Source organism: Helianthus annuus, chromosome 16, assembly GCF_002127325.2.
Source record: "Helianthus annuus cultivar XRQ/B chromosome 16, HanXRQr2.0-SUNRISE, whole genome shotgun sequence".
NCBI lineage: Eukaryota > Viridiplantae > Streptophyta > Magnoliopsida > Asterales > Asteraceae > Helianthus > Helianthus annuus.
This window is the reverse complement of record NC_035448.2, coordinates 190919902-190939199: the sequence shown is the minus strand read 5'-3', so window position 1 is coordinate 190939199 and position 19298 is coordinate 190919902. Positions and strand designations below refer to the sequence as shown.

Sequence of the window (19298 nt, the reverse complement as noted above, 5' to 3'; positions counted from 1 at the left end):
CCAACTTATAACACCCAGTTTAAAGTACTAGATTTAATGACATGGAACCTTACACTTGATGCCAAAAATTTAGAGTTTACAAAATCTTTTAATATTCTAGACCATAATTAGACACAACATACATGTATTGTTCTTACGAAATCATAATCAAACGATAACTACAATTGTTTACATAGTTTTTAAAACAAAAGATCATGTGCGGAAGCGTTTGTTAAAGTGTTCGGTTCGAATTCATATGCTTGATCATCACCCTTCAGCTAGGAAACCTGAAAAACTGAACATTTTAACCCAATGTTAGCATTATGGTCCTTGACCAAGAAAATAAATGAAAAGGTGTGTTAAAACCACCTAGAGAAATCAAAAATTATGAAATTACAAGCATGTAGGAAGAAACGAGAGGTTAAACGGGTAAACGGTTTAAAAGTTTCGCAAGTTTTAGCGTTTCAGACAACAAATATGATTCAGCAGCAATTTAACATTTTTAGGGGCCATCGTTGACGCCCCTATGGCCGTCGCCGACGCCCCTTGCATTTACCCGTTTTGCCCGACGCCTTATCTTACTGCCTACGCGAAGCTGGCCGACGCACAGTGGTGCACGGTCGTGCACCTAATCGCACGGTCGTGCGTTTCCGAGCAAACCAGTGCACTGGCTGGTGCACTGCCAGTGCCCCCACGTCGTAGGGACTGCAGGTCGTGCCGTTGGATGCATGACCGTGCATCAGCTGCCAGTTCAGGATTTCATGTTTTTCAACTATACGACCTAAACATGCTTACCAAATTCGGATCCTTAACTCCTGTATGAAGAGTTTAATCTTCGCAACAAGTTTAGCGCAACCAACTTGCAACTCATACATTAATTATAACCGTGCTTCATATAATGATATCTAACTTCATGCTAGACACCAAAACTTGTTTTGACCCGTTTGGGTACTAAATAAGGCACCTTACGGATGCCCAACTACCATGATTATTACTTGTTTAAATCTTGGCCGAGTTCATACCATAGGGGTAACTCTCGGGCATCGTGTTTGAATAATGAGATAAACTTAATAACAAGTGTAATGTAATGAAACGATAAATTTCATACCTTTAAAGCGCGCCTTTTCCCCGTGAACTCCCTCCGGCTTGTCCGCTTGATGATCCGGACTCTTTGCCTAATAAATTCAGTTTTTAACTTGTTTAGAATTCTTTTCTTGACCATATTCACATCATTTATGAAACATGATCAAATTCTGCGTTTTTATCAAATTTAACATAAAAATCATCACTTAGACATTTCATCAAACACCTAACGGGTCAGATTTTTTTACCTAGTCGTTACTTAGTTCATGACTTGTTATTTACATCTACATTCACTTCAATGAAGCAAGTCTTACATCCTTAACATTTAAATAGCTGAATTTCATCATACAATTCAGCTTTTCATTAGATTAAAAATCACAATCCTAGTGTTTGTCTAGCTTTACAACATCATAATTCACCTACAATGGTGATTGTAATTTCTTCAAGTGTCATGCTATAATTTTCACTAATAATCATCTAGGGTTCAATCCTAAACATCATATTACTTCAAGACTTGTTCATGCATAGCAAATTTGGGCTAAATTTCAGTTTTTCACCATTACCCTAGGATTCATGGTGAACCAAAACATCAAAATTTTACATACCTTTTGATCCTTGTGACGAGGTGATCACTAATTCGTGTTTAGAATTCGATTTGGAACTGAATTGGGGCTTCAATTTGCAGATTTCTAGCAAGAAGTTAGGGCTTGGAGAAAGCCCTGGTCGCCCCTTTCCTCTTGATCGACTAGACACACCCACAAATGGTGTGTTTAGTGAATTTTGTTACTATTAGGCCCTAACTCTCATTCTTTGGCAATTTCAGTCCCTCACTTATCATTTCTTTTTAAATACTAGAGTTTTAACCAAGCGTAGGTTATTTTCAAGACTTGTAATTTTAACTAGGTTAAAATTTCTACATGGTTATTTCTTGTTTATGAAATCCTTAAATTTCTTATATAAAGATTTATATTTTCGGGGTGTTACAAATACTGAATGCCTAAAGCAAGTATATGCAATCCTATGCCTTTTTCTTGGTTAATAAGAACATTATTTATGTGCAGCGATTTTATATTTAGCTGCTGTAATTAACCATTTTGACCCGTTTAAAATCTAAATTAGATCAACATGTTCAAAGATGGATCGTAGAACACTCCAATACCTTCGCAAGCATATAAGGTACACTTTCTAGCGAATTTTCTATGATTTTATATGATTTTTATAAAATCAGCTCAGCAACTATATTTTCATTTTTCAACAGCTTTCAAGTTCTGAACAGCATGTTTAATTCGCCTTTTTGGCATATTTAACAACCACATTTGCTTCTTATGATTGAAAACAGTAAAAGTTTACTTCATAAGCTTTCCGAAAAGGTATAGAACACCCAAATCGGATAAACGGTTGATTTTATATGATTTTTTTAAGATTGGTCAAAATCCATATAAAAAGCTACGGAAATCATGTTTAGGGTCCTTTCAAATTCGACCCAAATCATCAAATGCAACCCATTTCCATGGCTAAAACCCTTATTAAACTCTTGGTAATGGTTAGAAACCTATAACACAGTGATTGTAGGCTAAGAGATGTCAAAAACATCATCTATTTCAAGAAGTCATCCTATGAATCCTAATTTTACCATCTTCTCAGCTTCATCTTTGTCAAATTAAGAACTAGAACTAAAATTAACATATATTCAAGTCCTATTTGGTGATTCTCATACACCATCATGTTTAATTTCATACATATCAAAGGTTTGTTATAAACCCACTACTCATGAAATCATCAAATCAAGCTCTACATACGAACTAGTAGACAACACGGTTTCACTTAGTCATTTTAACGGGCACCTTGTGGGCATGATTTTTTATACCTCTTCTATTTAGTTCATGGCTAATCTTTTTAACCAAGTTTCAATCATTAAATAAACCCTTGTGTCTAGCACTCATGAACAATATTAAATCTTGCATCATAACATCAATTTTTTCACAATCTAGCATACAAATTCTTGTGTTCATCACTTTGTTCTAAAAACCCACTACACACATATATGGATGATTATCAATTTCATAGTTTTTATCACTATATCATCAAACTTTTAACTAGGGTTTGTTCCTAGACATGGTTTCAACATAACAACACTCATACATTCAACATTCGAGCATGAATTTCAATTATGAGTGTTTATCGAAATTTCAAGATAACACCAAATGATGAAATTGAACATACCTTGTGATCTCCTAAGCTTGGTGATCACGAATTTAGTTAAAGCCCCAAAATCTTGGCTTGATTTCCCTTGATTTTGATCCAATTTGTGAGTTTAGGGTTCACTTGGAAGAACCCCTTTTTGCTCCTGTGAAGATGTCGACCAAACACACCTTTTTGTGTGTGTTTTGTTTTTTTTTTTTTATAAATCTATTTTCAAGATATCCAATTTGGTCCCTCATGTTTGGTTAGTTATTAAGTAGACCACAACCTAACCATTTCTAACACTATTCTCACTTATTAACTAGGTTAAATATTCCTAGTTAATTTAGTGGGTTCGGGGAAATTTACGACTGAGTTTATTTTAGGTCCCGTTAACTCGGGCCTTTTATAAACTCTATTTATCCATAGGCCTTTATTTAGCTTTTTGTTAAATATTAGGTTTATTTATTTAAAAATCCTAATTACTCACCGGGTAAATTTTTACCACTAACGGTACTTTACCCGTCTTTTAGTATTAACGGGGCTTGATTACCAAACCCGTTTTCGGGGTGTTACAAGTCTACCCCCTTAAAGAGGTTTCATCCTCGAAACCTTTTCCTACATAACTTATCGAGTTTAACTCCATGCATTTGCTCTCGATAATCAATTGAGCATTGCTCATATGTTAACCAATTGTTAGTATTACAAGAAAAGTATGATCATATCTTTTTGGTTACTAATCATCTACGTATCTCATACGACATAATGCGACTTGAAATAACGTAATCTCGTCATTTCTACCAGTTTAATTAACTTAGCAATATCCATCGCTCGGCTCTAATGTGATTCTACTTCACATTACACTTCTTGACCGTGATCATGTCATGTTCCGCCAAGTTTTATATCAACTCTCTATTTTCAACATTATCACTTTTCGAATATATAGTCTTGCACCTATCAGTGTCAAAACCTATATCTTTCCTGTTTACTATTTATACGTCTATCATAATTCATTTTTGTAGAAACGTTATTTCTTACCAAAACCGAAGTTCTAGTTTAGCGTCTTCTCTTTAGCCTTTGTCAATTATCCAAAGCTGGATATTGACAATCCAAAATTTATTCTTTTTCAGTCTTTGTTTTATGCGAGGATTCTCCATTTATTCCCTTGCTTTGTCTAATTAACCCGTAGGTTTTATCGCTTAGTCTATGGGCTATTTTAGTAGACCTTCCCCTCTTTAAGGCGAGGTCCTTATAATCTATTTCTTTCTAGTCATGACTCGTGGGTCATTTTAGTCTCGTAGACCTTTCCATTGTTTATAACCCCAAAGGTTAGGTTGATCCCGTAGATCATTTCTTACTCATGTCATCCTTGAAATACATGTCTGGTGTCAAGGCATTCTGTTTTTGTTAAAAAATTATTTAGTTTCGCCTTGATATTCTCTCTGACCTTGACCGTAGTCTAAGGCTACATTCGTTTCTTTTCGGACACATTTTCCGACTTTATGAATTCTCACGTTATTTATACGTCGGTTTATCTTATGCTCACCATTATCCAGTTTACACACATTCGTATTTGATTATGTCCCATTACCGGGCTCATTATTCTTTTGCTTTTAACGTTACTATTATCCCGTTTGTGTTTACTCATGCCGTCCGGCATGATATTATATTCGACCCGTTTAACTTTAAAATAGTTGAACATAATTTATTCACAATTTCAATTTACATTATCTTATCGTCTTTTAGTTATGACTCAAAACCCGAGTCTTTTAACTTTCCATCCGAGTTCCCGTCTCTCGGTCTACGCATGTGTTTAATTCTTATCCATCAACCGGGTGTTTTACCGAAGTCATTATTATTGCAACCCTCCCGGTATGCATTAAGACCTCGCTTCATTTTTATATTCTGACTTTGTCCTCGAGTATGATGTTTTACAAAAATGACCCGTTTAGAGTCATATTCGCATTTTCCGGGTTCGAGTGTAAGTACACTCCCTCCCAATGCATATCTTGATCATTTTACATGTTTATATTCTTCGGGTTCGAGTGTAAGTACACCCCCTCCCAATACATGTCTGTAACACCCCGAAAATATAAATCTTTATATAAGAAATTTAAGGATTTCATAAACAAGAAATAACCATGTAGAAATTTTAACCTAGTTAAAATTTACAAGTCTTGAAAATAACCTACACTTGGTTAAAACTCTAGTATTTAAAAAGAAATGATAAGTGAGGGACTGAAATTGCCAAAGAATGAAAGTTAGGGCCTAATAGTAACAAAATTCACCAAACACACCATTTGTGGGTGTGTCTGGTCGATCAAGAGGAAAGGGGCGACCAGGGCTTTCTCAAGCCCTAACTTCTTGCTAGAAATCTGCAAATTGAAACCCCAATTCAGTTCCAAATCGAATTCTAAACACGAATTAGTGATCACCTCGTCACAAGGATCAAAAGGTATGTAAAATTTTGATGTTTTGGTTCACCATGAATACTAGGGTAATGGTGAAAAACTGAAATTTAGCCCAAATTTGCTATGCATGAACAAGTCTTGAAGTAATATGATGTTTAGGATTGAACCCTAGATGATTATTAGTGAAAATTATAGCATGACACTTGAAGAAATTGCAATCACCATTGTAGGTGAATTATGATGTTGTAAAGCTAGACAAACACTAGGATTGTGATTTTTAATCTAATGAAAAGCTGAATTGTATGATGAAATTCAGCTATTTAAATGTTAAGGATGTAAGACTTGCTTAATTGAAGTGAATTTAGATGTAAATAACAAGCCATGAACTAAGTAACGACTAGGTAAAAATCTGACCCGTTAGGTGTTTGATGAAATGCCTAAGTGATGATTTTTATGTTAAATTTGATAAAAACGCAGAATTTGATCATGTTTCATAAATGATGTGAATATGGTCAAGAAAAGAATTCTAAACAAGTTAAAAACTGAATCTATTAGGCAAAGAGTCCGGATCATCAAGCGGACAAGCCGGAGGGAGTTCACGGGGAAAAGGCGCGCTTTAAAGGTATGAAATTTATCGTTTCATTACATTACACTTGTTATTAAGTTTATCTCATTATTCAAACATGATGCCCGAGAGTTACCCTATGGTATGAACTCGGCCAAGATTTAAACAAGTAATAATCATGGTAGTTGGGCGTCCGTAAGGTGCCTTATTTAGTACCCAAACGGGTCAAAACAAGTTTTGGTGTCTAGCATGAAGTTAGATATCATTATATGAAGCACGGTTATAATTAATGTATGAGTTGCAAGTTGGTTGCGCTAAACTTGTTGTGAAGATTAAACTCTTCATACAGGAGTTAAGGATCCGAATTTGGTAAGCATGTTTAGGTCGTATAGTTGAAAAACATGAAATCCTGAACTGGCAGCTGATGCACGGTCATGCATCCAACGGCACGACCGTGCAGTCCCTACGACGTGGGGGCACTGGCAGTGCACCAGCCAGTGCACTGGTTTGCCCGGAAACGCACGACCGTGCGATTAGGTGCACGACCGTGCACCACTGTGCGTCGGCCAGCTTCGCGTAGGCAGTAAGATAAGGCGTCGGGCAAAACTGGTAAATGCAAGGGGCGTCGGCGACGGCCCCTAAAAATGTTAAATTGCTGCTGAATCATATTTGTTGTCTGAAACGCTAAAACTTGCGAAACTTTTAAACCGTTTACCCGTTTAACCTCCCGTTTCTTCCTACATGCTTGTAATTTCATAATTTTTTATTTCTCTAGGTGGTTTTAACACACATTTTCATTTATTTCCTTCGTCAAGGACCATAATGCTAACATTGGGTTAAAATGTTCAGTTTTTCAGGTTTCCTAGCTGAAGGGTGATGATCAAGCATATGAATTCGAACCGAACACTTTAACAAACGCTTGCGCACATGATTTTTTGTTTTAAAAACTATGTAAACAATTGTAGTTATCGTTTGATTATGATTTCGTAAGAACAATACATGTATGTTGTGTCTAATTATGGTCTAGAATATTAAAGATTTTGTAAACTCTAAATTTTTGGCATCAAGTGTAAGGTTCCATGTCATTAAATCTAGTACTTTAAACTGGGTGTCACAAGTTGGTAATCAGAGCTCAAGGTTGCCAATAAGTGTTCGGTTCAAGCTTGATCAAGCATCCGGTAAGAGTTAACCGTTTAAGTAGAAATTAGAGAATATAGAAATAAATCATGAACAAATATGCATGAAAAGAGTGTGTAAACACACTCAAATACAAGAAAAGCATGAAACAAGAACAATAGAACCAAGAGTGTGTAAACACACTCAAACACAAGAAAGGCGTGAAACAAGAATGATGAAATCAAGTTGTGAACTTGATCGAATCAAAGCAAGAGTGATTAAATCAAGTTGTGAACTTGATCGAATCAAAGCAAGAGCGATTAAATCAAGTTGTGAACTTGATCGAATCAAAGCAAGAGCGATTAAATCAAGTTGTGAACTTGATTGAATCAAACAAGTAAAACATGTGTTATAAATGGAATGTTTAACAACTTATGTAAACATTTCAGAAATAGAGATGGCAGATAAAGGTAGTGACGATACGGTGCCAAGAGTCACCGAGCAAATGAGAGAAGTGATTGCCGAAGAAGTTGGAAAGGCGATCGAAAACAGTTTGTCAAACTTCATTGATAAAATTCAAAACACGGTTTTATCAGTGGTAGAAGAGAGAATCAAGAAGCTAGAGGATAATTCGAATGTGGCAAAAGAAAAATCAGGAGGACGAAAGCCTTGTTCATACAAGGAGTTTATGGCTTGTAAACCACCTATATATAATGGGGAGGTTGATCCCATTGTGTACCAACGATGGATAGGAGATATCGAGGGAGTATTCGAGAGAACTCATTGTGATGAGAATGACTACGTAGCTTATGGTACGGGTCAATTAAGAGGTCAAGCGAAAGACTGGTGGGATAATAAAAAGAAGGAGATTGGAAGCGAAGCGGCTAAGGCCATGACATGGGAGGAGTTTAAGACGCCGTTTCTTAAACACCATAGTCCCAAAGCGGTTATAAACAAGATCAAGGAAGAGTTCATGCAACTCAGACATAAAGGTGAATCCATAGACAAGATCACGGGGATGTTTATGGACAAGATGAAGTTCTGTGATGATTTGATAACAAATGAAGAGCAAAAGGTCTATTACTACCATAACATGCTAAGCGCGGAATATAGGGAGTTCATAACCCCTTCAAAGTACGAGACCCTTACCGAGATTGTCAATGCCGCTCGGGAAAGGGAGATCGAGCTGAAAAAGAGTATTGAGCGGGGTGAACGAAGGGCACAAGACGTAAATCCAAGCCCTACCAAGAAAGCAAAAACGAATGAAACAACGAAGAAATCAGATACAAAGGGTAGCACACCCAGTTGCAAAATCTGTGGCAAGAATCATAAGGGCGAATGTCGCTTCAAAGATAAGCCCTGTCCCATATGTCGAGAAACGGGACATATGGCTATATCGTGCCCGGAGAAAGTGACCGTTTGTTACAACTGTTACCGAACGGGTCACAAAAGATCGGAGTGCCCAGAACTGGTGGGAAAGAAAGAAGGGCAAGACTCGAAAGGTGAAGCCTCAAAAGCCAAAGCAAGATCTTTCCAATTAACCGCTGCTGAAGCAAAGGTCGAACCTGACGTGGTCTCAGGTATATTCACTGTAAATTCAATTCCCGCACGTGTGTTATTTGATACTGGTGCGAATAAATCCTTTGTTTCATATGGGTTTATTCGGCACCCTTCATTTGTTCTAACAAAATTACCTATGCCTTTAGAAGTAGAGATAGGTAATAACAAAAGCTTTATTGTTTGCGATGTATGTAAAAACTGTACAATGAACATTGATGACGAGGAATACACAATAGACTTGATCCCGATGTCGATGGGAGAATTTCAAGTGGTAGTGGGAATGGATTGGCTATCCCGTTACCACGCGAAGGTGGTTTGTTTCCGAAAGGAAATAAAACTAACGTCTCCTAGCGGAAAGCAAGTTACGATATATGGAGAAAAGGGAGGTAACCCAGTGATATGCACAATGCTAGAAGCTCATAAACTCATGAAACATGGATGCAAGGCCTTTATGGTATATGCAAGCGAAACGGAAAAAGAACTCCTCAAAATTGGGGATGTACCAGTCGTGCGAGATTATGAAGACGTGTTCCCGGAAGAACTACCGGGGATACCGCCAGAACGGGAGGTAGAGTTCGGAATCGAGTTGATTCCGGGCGCGAAACCCGTGGCCAAGGCGCCATACCGACTTGCACCGTCGGAGTTACAAGAATTGATGTCTCAAATTCAGGAATTTCTCGACAAGGGGTTTATCCGACCGAGTGTGTCTCCGTGGGGCGCACCAGTCTTATTTGTGAAAAAGAAGGATGGCAGTATGCGCATGTGTATCGATTACCGAGAGTTAAACAAACTCACGGTGAAGAATCGATACCCACTCCCAAGAATTGATGATTTGTTTGACCAACTACAAGGAGCAAGTTGGTTCTCCAAAATTGATCTCCGATCTGGTTATCATCAATTGAAAGTCTAGGAGGAAGACGTACCAAAGACGGCTTTTCGTACACGGTACGGGCATTATGAGTTCCTTGTAATGCCCTTCGGATTGACGAATGCACCCGCGGCTTTCATGGACCTCATGAACCGGGTTTGCAAACCCATGCTAGATAAGTCGGTAATTGTATTTATCGACGACATTTTGGTATATACAAAGAATGAAGCTGAGCACGTGTGTCATTTGCGGGAAGTATTAGACACACTCAGACGAGAAAAGTTGTACGCAAAATTCACAAAGTGTGCCTTCTGGCTACGAGAGGTACAGTTTCTTGGACATCTCATTAGTGCTGATGGAGTACTAGTAGATCCGTCAAAGATAGAAGCTGTGTCGAAATGGAGCCCTCCAAGAAATCCCTCGGAAATCCGAAGCTTTTTAGGGCTTGCGGGATATTATCGGAGATTCATACAGGATTTCTCCAAAATTGCCTTACCATTGACCAAATTAACTCGTAAGGAGGAAAAGTTCGTGTGGGGCGATAAGCAAAAGGAAGCCTTCCAAACGCTCAAAGAAAGGTTAACCCACGCTCCGGTGTTAACATTACCAGAAGGGACTGATGACATGGTGGTATACTCGGATGCTTCTAAATTGGGGCTCGGGTGTGTTTTAATGCAAAGAGGTAAGGTCATCGCCTATGCCTCGAGGCAATTGAAGATTCATGAAAATAAATATCCGGTTCACGACTTGGAATTAGCGGCGGTAGTGTTTGCCTTAAAGATATGGAGGCATTACTTGTACGGGGTAAAATTTACAATCTTTACCGACCACAAAAGCTTGAAATATTTCTTCGATCAGAAGGAATTAAACATGCGGCAAAGGCGGTGGTTGGAAACAGTCAAAGACTTCGATTGCGAAATACATTACCACCCCGGTAAGGCTAATGTAGTGGCCGATGCGCTGAGTCGCAAAACAGATTATACCCCGATACGAGTAAGATCAATGCAACTCGTTGTGACATCAAGCCTACTAGAACGAATTCGAGAAGCACAGGATGAGGCTGTAAAGGCGGAAAACTGGAAAAAGGAAAGAATTATCGGCCAAGTAAAAGACCTTGAGATAGGCAGTCACAGTCTAAAGACTCGTTTTAATAGAATCTGGGTCCCTAACACATGTGAAGTTAAGAAGCTTCTGCTTGATGAAGCTCATAAGTCCCGCTATTCCATTCATCCGGGAGCGACCAAGATGTATAACGACTTGAAGCAAAACTATTGGTGGCCCGGAATGAAGCGTGACACCGTGAAATACGTGGAAAAGTGTTTGACGTGCCTACAAGTCAAGGCGGAACACCAAAAGCCATATGGTAAACTTCAACCGTTAGAAATCCCGGTTTGGAAATGGGAGCAAATTACGATGGACCTATTGACCAAACTGCCTAAAACAAGCCGTGGCTTTGATGCTATATGGGTAGTCGTGGATAGGTTAACTAAAAGTGCTCACTTCATCCCGATTCGTGAGACTTATACATCGGAGAAAATGTCGGAAGTATACACCAACGAAATCATAGCAAGGCATGGGGTACCGATATCCATTGTGTCAGACAGAGACACTCGGTTTACTTCGAAATTCTGGCGTGAATTCCAAGAACAAATGGGAACTAAATTGTTCCTTAGCACTGCTTACCATCCACAAACGAATGGGCAGAGCGAAAGAACAATACAAACATTGGGAGATATGCTGCGGGCTTGTATTATTGACTTTGGAGGTAGTTGGGATGTCCATTTACCCTTGGTCGAATTCGCGTATAACAATAGCTATCACGCGAGCATTAAAATGGCCCCGTATGAGCTATTATATGGCAGAAAGTGTCGGACTCCGGTATGCTGGGGAGAAGTGGGTCCGCGAGGGCTAGCACCAACTGATATAATCCGAGCTACAAATGCGAAAATCGACATAGTTCGGGCACACTTGAAAGCGGCTCAAGACCGGCAAAAGGCATACGCAGATAAAAGAAATAGGCCAATTGAATTTCAGGTTGGCGACATGGTAATGCTAAAAGTTTCCCCATGGAAGGGCATTATTAGATTCAGAAAAAGGGGAAAACTAAGCCCAAGATTTATTGGGCCATTTAGAATCACCGAACGGGTTGGTAAGGTAGCTTATCGACTTGAATTACCCGAAGAGCTGAGTAGGATACATAGTACATTCCACGTGTCACATCTCCGAAAATGTTTGGCTGACGAAACTGCTCATGTCCACTACGATGATATCGAGGTGGATAACAGCCTCAATTATGCAGTAAAACCAATTGCGATTTTAGATCGTAAAGAGAAAAGCTTGAGGAACAAAGTGATAAATCAAGTCAAGGTCAAATGGGAGCACAGAAAAGGATCAGACACTACGTGGGAGTCTGAAGAGGAGATGCGACGTCTCCACCCTACATTATTTGGTACGTAATTCGGTTTCGAGGACGAAACCCTTTTTAAGGGGGGGTGGACTTGTAACACCCCGAAAATATAAATCTTTATATAAGAAATTTAAGGATTTCATAAACAAGAAATAACCATGTAGAAATTTTAACCTAGTTAAAATTTACAAGTCTTGAAAATAACCTACACTTGGTTAAAACTCTAGTATTTAAAAAGAAATGATAAGTGAGGGACTGAAATTGCCAAAGAATGAAAGTTAGGGCCTAATAGTAACAAAATTCACCAAACACACCATTTGTGGGTGTGTCTGGTCGATCAAGAGGAAAGGGGCGACCAGGGCTTTCTCCAAGCCCTAACTTCTTGCTAGAAATCTGCAAATTGAAGCCCCAATTCAGTTCCAAATCGAATTCTAAACACGAATTAGTGATCACCTCGTCACAAGGATCAAAAGGTATGTAAAATTTTGATGTTTTGGTTCACCATGAATACTAGGGTAATGGTGAAAAACTGAAATTTAGCCCAAATTTGCTATGCATGAACAAGTCTTGAAGTAATATGATGTTTAGGATTGAACCCTAGATGATTATTAGTGAAAATTATAGCATGACACTTGAAGAAATTGCAATCACCATTGTAGGTGAATTATGATGTTGTAAAGCTAGACAAACACTAGGATTGTGATTTTCAATCTAATGAAAAGCTGAATTGTATGATGAAATTCAGCTATTTAAATGTTAAGGATGTAAGACTTGCTTAATTGAAGTGAATTTAGATGTAAATAACAAGCCATGAACTAAGTAACGACTAGGTAAAAATCTGACCCGTTAGGTGTTTGATGAAATGCCTAAGTGATGATTTTTATGTTAAATTTGATAAAAACGCAGAATTTGATCATGTTTCATAAATGATGTGAATATGGTCAAGAAAAGAATTCTAAACAAGTTAAAAACTGAATCTATTAGGCAAAGAGTCCGGATCATCAAGCGGACAAGCCGGAGGGAGTTCACGGGGAAAAGGCGCGCTTTAAAGGTATGAAATTTATCGTTTCATTACATTACACTTGTTATTAAGTTTATCTCATTATTCAAACAAGATGCCCGAGAGTTACCCTATGGTATGAACTCGGCCAAGATTTAAACAAGTAATAATCATGGTAGTTGGGCGTCCGTAAGGTGCCTTATTTAGTACCCAAACGGGTCAAAACAAGTTTTGGTGTCTAGCATGAAGTTAGATATCATTATATGAAGCACGGTTATAATTAATGTATGAGTTGCAAGTTGGTTGCGCTAAACTTGTTGTGAAGATTAAACTCTTCATACAGGAGTTAAGGATCCGAATTTGGTAAGCATGTTTAGGTCGTATAGTTGAAAAACATGAAATCCTGAACTGGCAGCTGATGCACGGTCATGCATCCAACGGCACGACCGTGCAGTCCCTACGACGTGGGGGCACTGGCAGTGCACCAGCCAGTGCACTGGTTTGCCCGGAAACGCACGACCGTGCGATTAGGTGCACGACCGTGCACCACTGTGCGTCGGCCAGCTTCGCGTAGGCAGTAAGATAAGGCGTCGGGCAAAACTGGTAAATGCAAGGGGCGTCGGCGACGGCCATAGGGGCGTCGGCGACGGCCCCTAAAAATGTTAAATTGCGGTTGAATCATATTTGTTGTCTGAAACGCTAAAACTCGCGAAACTTTTAAACCGCTTACCCGTTTAACCTCCCGTTTCTTCCTACATGCTTGTAATTTCATAATTTTTGATTTCTCTAGGTGGTTTTAACACACCTTTTCATTTATTTCCTTGGTCAAGGACCATAATGCTAACATTGGGTTAAAATGTTCAGTTTTTCAGGTTTCCTAGCTGAAGGGTGATGATCAAGCATATGAATTCAAACCGAACACTTTAACAAACGCTTCCGCACATGATCTTTTGTTTTAAAAACTATGTAAACAATTGTAGTTATCGTTTGATTATGATTTCGTAAGAACAATACATGTATGTTGTGTCTAATTATGGTCTAGAATATTAAAGATTTTGTAAACTCTAAATTTTTGGCATCAAGTGTAAGGTTCCATGTCATTAAATCTAGTACTTTAAACTGGGTGTCACAATGTCTACATCATTTTACATGTTTGCATTTTCCAGGTTCGAATGTAAGTACACTCCCTCCCAATGCATATCTTGATCATTTTACATGTTTATATTCTTCGGGTTCGAGTGTAAGTACACCCCCTCCCAATACATGTCTACATCATTTTACATGTTTGCATTTTCCGGGTTCGAGTGTAAGTACACCCCCTCCCGATACATATCCTAATCATTTTATGTGTTTCTTTGCCCCTTCACTCGGGCTCATTATCCTAATATAATACGCTTCCGTCACCCGGCTGTGCGTTTACATTATTATCACATATTTTGCTCATTTGATTCTTTTGGGTACCTTTTAAGTTAGTCCCATTCACCCCGCCCTTACTACATCGGATGTAAGCATGTCCATCATAAAAAGTTTATGGTACCCCGTGTTCACTACTTACTTGGCCAGAGTAAGCGATCAACACCTGGTATACATGACCCTTTTATAATTTTCACTTTACACCCCATGTAAGTAATACCTCTACTTTTTTTTTTGGAAACAATATCCTGGATAGGTATTCTATTCAGGTTTTTCCAAGTTTCATATCTACATATCCAACTTTCAATATCTATGTATTTATTGCATATTACCATTCATACTATAATTTAAAACGTGCACCTGATAATGCTTGGTTTAAAAGGCTTTCCTTGTTGTTAACTTATTCGCGTTTGTTATGTGATTTAGGTCCTTGGTGAGCATGCTTTACTTGTCATACTTTGGACCGTTCCACCGTCATATCCGCAATTGGTTAAACTCTCGCTATCTTCAGATGTGAGTGTCCTTCAATTAAAACATTTACAAGAATTAGTAACATCAACTTCAATAATCGCCCGTATTATAATACAAGGCTTTTCTACTATGCGCATCAACGCGTGTAATTTCGTTGACTATATCTACTCTATATCGATTTTATTGGCGTAACGTGTATTACACGATAACCATATGTGTTGTTCTCAACACTTTAATTCGCTAAACCATTAACATACATGCACTTACCGGATTTGTGATCAAGCCTCGAACCGAACACCAATCTTTGTCAAGAGCATAAGGTTTAAGTCCAAGCATGGTTTTCCCCGCCATACTTGAATCTCTTAAACCAAGGCTCTGATACCAACTTGTAACAACCATAAATTTATTTAGCGATTTCCGTAAATAATCACAGATTACTGAGTATTTATATTTAAACATTCATGCTAAAATACGGGTTTATTAAAACTTTTCTGAATTTGTAAGCAAACAACATAGTGTAATTTAATTCATCGTTTTAGAATAACGACGAAACAACATTGCGGAAGCTTCGTTTAACATGTGTTCGGTTCTTGCTCGACACTTGATCTTCATCCGGGACTCTCGACATTCACCTGTGATCAAAACCAACTTAAAAGTCAGTATTGATAGTTTAAATGACGGTACAAAACAAGATTATGATAATGGAAGGAAAATCCCAATGTTAATCTCTTGATCCAAAGACAAGGATTCCAAACTGGCCTCCACCGTAACTTACGGTGGGCACCGTAAGTTACGGTGGCCCCTGTATTAAAGTTCCCCTACCGTAACTCAGTGGGTAACTACCGTAAAGATTTCAGCCCCACCGTAACTTACGGTGGTCACCGTAAGTTACGGTGGCCCCTGTATCAGCCCTTCCCATTTTACCGTTTTTGACACGAAAACTTTCGTATCTTTCAATACGCGTATCCGTTTGATCTCCCGTTTGTATTTAAGACCTCGAAACTTGTTTCTAGTTAATCAAAATTCTTAGACCAAGGTATTTAACTCAAAATACCTATCTTGGATTCATAAGTTTTGTGAATTACGCGGCGAACACCCAAGTTACGCGCGTAATTCATTTTGACCCGTTAGAGAGGATTTAATCATTTAAGTTTAAATCCCACTCTCTACTTTCACATGTCATTTTTCTACATTAAGGTATTCACATATCTTCCACCAAATTTACGCGTACCTGGCCCGGGTCAAAGTATTGACCCGTTTTAATACCTTGCCTTAATAATTTGCTGATTCATAGCCACGTAAATTCCATAAGTCGTTTTACCCTGTGAGCATTAGACTCGACAAGCACTTGTTAGTCATTATTCGTCAAATGGTGTTAACATTACCATTTGACCTGTTTAGTCTAAACGACCAAACATTTTGCACTTATATTTGAATGGTATTTATTTACCATTTCATTATTTAACCCATTTCGCGCCATTAAACATGGTTTTTATCCTTTTATTCATCCCGGCCCGTATCATTTCGTGTCGGAACCCATATTTCGGATATAACCTTGGTCGTGTTTATAATCTATAAAGTAAATACGTATCCTAAAAAAAGTGTAAGCTTTACTTACCTCGCGTCCGCGCAAACATTCTTCGCATCCATGATCCGTTTGACCCGTTCCTTTCCAAGCTCCCACCTAGCTTGTTTAGAGTCAACTATATCATAACATCCATAAGATGGTTAGATTGGTCATTCTATATAATGGCCATCACCCTATGGACCCCCTTTTTTATACACACTTATCAATCAAAGCATCCATATATTCAACAACTAGTTTCATACCATAATTATTTTCATTCACTAACCGTTTGACCCGTTAGTGAAATTACTTATATAACAAGTTAGTAAGTGATTTTAAACACTTTAAGTATGTCACATAAAGTGCTATTTGTTCCCAACAATCAATACTTAATGCCTAAAGCAAGTATATGCAATCCTATGCCTTTTTCTTGGTTAATAAGAACATTATTTATGTGCAGCGATTTTATATTTAGCTACTGTAATTAACCATTTTGACCCGTTTAAAATCTGAATTAGATCAACATGTTCAAAGATGGATCGTAGAACACTCCAATACCTTCGCAAGCATATAAGGTACACTTTCTAGCGAATTTTCTATGATTTTATATGATTTTTATAAAATCAGCTCAGCAACTATATTTTCATTTTTCAACAGCTTTCAAGTTCTGAACAGCAGGTTTAATTCGCCTTTTTGGCCTATTTAACAACCACATTTGTTTCTTATGATTGAAAACAGTAAAAATTACTTCATAAGCTTTCCGAAAAGGTATAGAACACCCAAATCGGATAAACGGTTGATTTTATATGATTTTTTTAAGATTGGTCAAAATCTATATAAAAACCTACGGAAATCATGTTTAGGGTCCTTTCAAATTCGACCCAAATCATCAAATGCAACCCATTTCCATGGCTAAAACCCTTATTAAACTCTTGGTAGTGGTTAGAAACCTATAACACAGTGATTGTAGGCTAAGAGATGTCAAAAACATCATCTATTTCAAGAAGTCATCATATGAATCCTAATTTTACCATCTTCTCAGCTTCATCTTTGTCAATTTAAGAACTAGAACTAAAATTAACATATATTCAAGTCCTATTTAGTGATTCTCATACACCATCATGTTTAATTTCATACATATCAAAGATTTGTCATAAACCCACTACTCATGAAATCATCAAATCAAGCTCTACATACGAACTAGTAGACAACACGGTTTCACTTAGTCATTTTAACGGGCACCTTGTGGGCATGATTTTTTATACCTCTTCTATTTAGTTCATGGCTAATCTTTTTAACCAAGTTTCAATCATTAAATCAAACCCTTATGTCTAGCACTCATGAACAATATCAAATCTTGCATCATAACATCAATTTTTTCACAATCTAGCATACAAATTCTTGTGTTCATCACTTTGTTCTAAAAACCCACTACACACATATATGGGTGATTATCAATTTCATAGTTTTTATCACTATATCATCAAACTTTTAACTAGGGTTTGTTCCTAGACATGGTTTCAACATAACAACACTCATACATTCAACATTCAAGCATGAATTTCAATTATGAGTGTTTATCGAAATTTCAAGATAACACCAAATGATGAAATTGAACATACCTTGTGATCTCCTAAGCTTGGTGATCACGAATTTAGTTAAAGCCCCAAAATCTTGGCTTGATTTCCCTTGATTTTGATCCAATTTGTGAGTTTAGGGTTCACTTGGAAGAACCCCTTTTTGCTCCTGTGAAGATGTCGACCAAAACACCTTTTTGTGTGTATTTTGTTTTTTTTTTATAAATCTATTTTCAAGATATCCAATTTGGTCCCTCATGTTTGGTTAGTTATTAAGTAGACCACAACCTAACCATTTCTAACACTATTCTCACTTATTAACTAGGTTAAATATTCCTAATTAATTTAGTGGGTTCGGGGAAATTTACGACTGAGTTTATTTTAGGTCCCGTTAACTCGGGCCTTTTATAAACTCTATTTATCCATAGGCCTTTATTTAGCTTTTTGTTAAATATTAGGTTTATTTATTTAAAAATCCTAATTACTCACCGGTAAATTTTTACCATTAACGGTACTTTACCCGTCTTTTAGTATTAACGGGGCTTGATTACCAAACCCGTTTTCGAGGTGTACACGGCCCGCGTGCATGTAACCTGAATCCTAATGCGGGCCGCGTGACAGACCCAGATGCAGAATTCTTGGACAGACTTGCTGTTTGAGGTTGTGAACGATCATTTGACCAATTAATGAAGCATGGGCGCCCTCTACATGCCCCCTAGCACCAAGGTCCACCTGCTGATCATCCATGAACCCTTGTAGGGTGAGTTGTAATGATCTTATGCATGAAATGTTACTATAAAAGGCCATACATTGTGCACAAGTAAATCACACCTCAAACCTGCTCTCTTGGCCATCTCTGGAGCTCTCAAGCACTTTTCTAACATCCTTAGTCGTGCACCAAGCTTCTGTAAGTATGCCAACCCTTTTATGGCTTAGTTTTTGCTTAGTTTAGCTTAAAAGTCAATCCGTCGTAATTAACGATTGACTTTGCGATAAATCACAAATGGTCCAGTGGGTTGTTGAATCAAAGATGGTTATATGTTGGTAATCATGTGGGCTTTAAACCCCTAAAAGGGCACCCTCTGATTCCCACTCTAACT

General features: G+C 37.9%; 2 long non-coding RNA genes across 4 annotated transcripts in view; both read right to left on the bottom strand.

Moving 5' to 3' along the window:
• Positions 1–3435, bottom strand: part of LOC110917516 — a 48394-nt gene extending 44959 nt beyond the window's left edge. For both annotated transcript variants that reach the window (XR_002580614.2, XR_002580615.2), the window contains exon 1: positions 3286–3435. This is a non-coding gene — a long non-coding RNA (uncharacterized LOC110917516). The remainder of the gene's footprint in view (positions 1–3285) is intronic.
• Positions 3436–15515: 12080 nt separating this feature from the next.
• LOC110917514 lies at positions 15516–18380 on the bottom strand. 2 transcript variants are annotated; one of them, XR_002580613.2, is made up of 3 exons: positions 18244–18380; positions 16673–16757; positions 15516–16376 (listed from the first exon to the last, which is right to left on the bottom strand). It is a non-coding gene; the product is annotated as an uncharacterized LOC110917514 (long non-coding RNA). The 2 variants fall into 2 exon arrangements; XR_002580612.2 differs by lacking the exon at positions 15516–16376 and having other exon boundaries at positions 16530–16757.
• Positions 18381–19298: the final 918 nt, after the last annotated feature.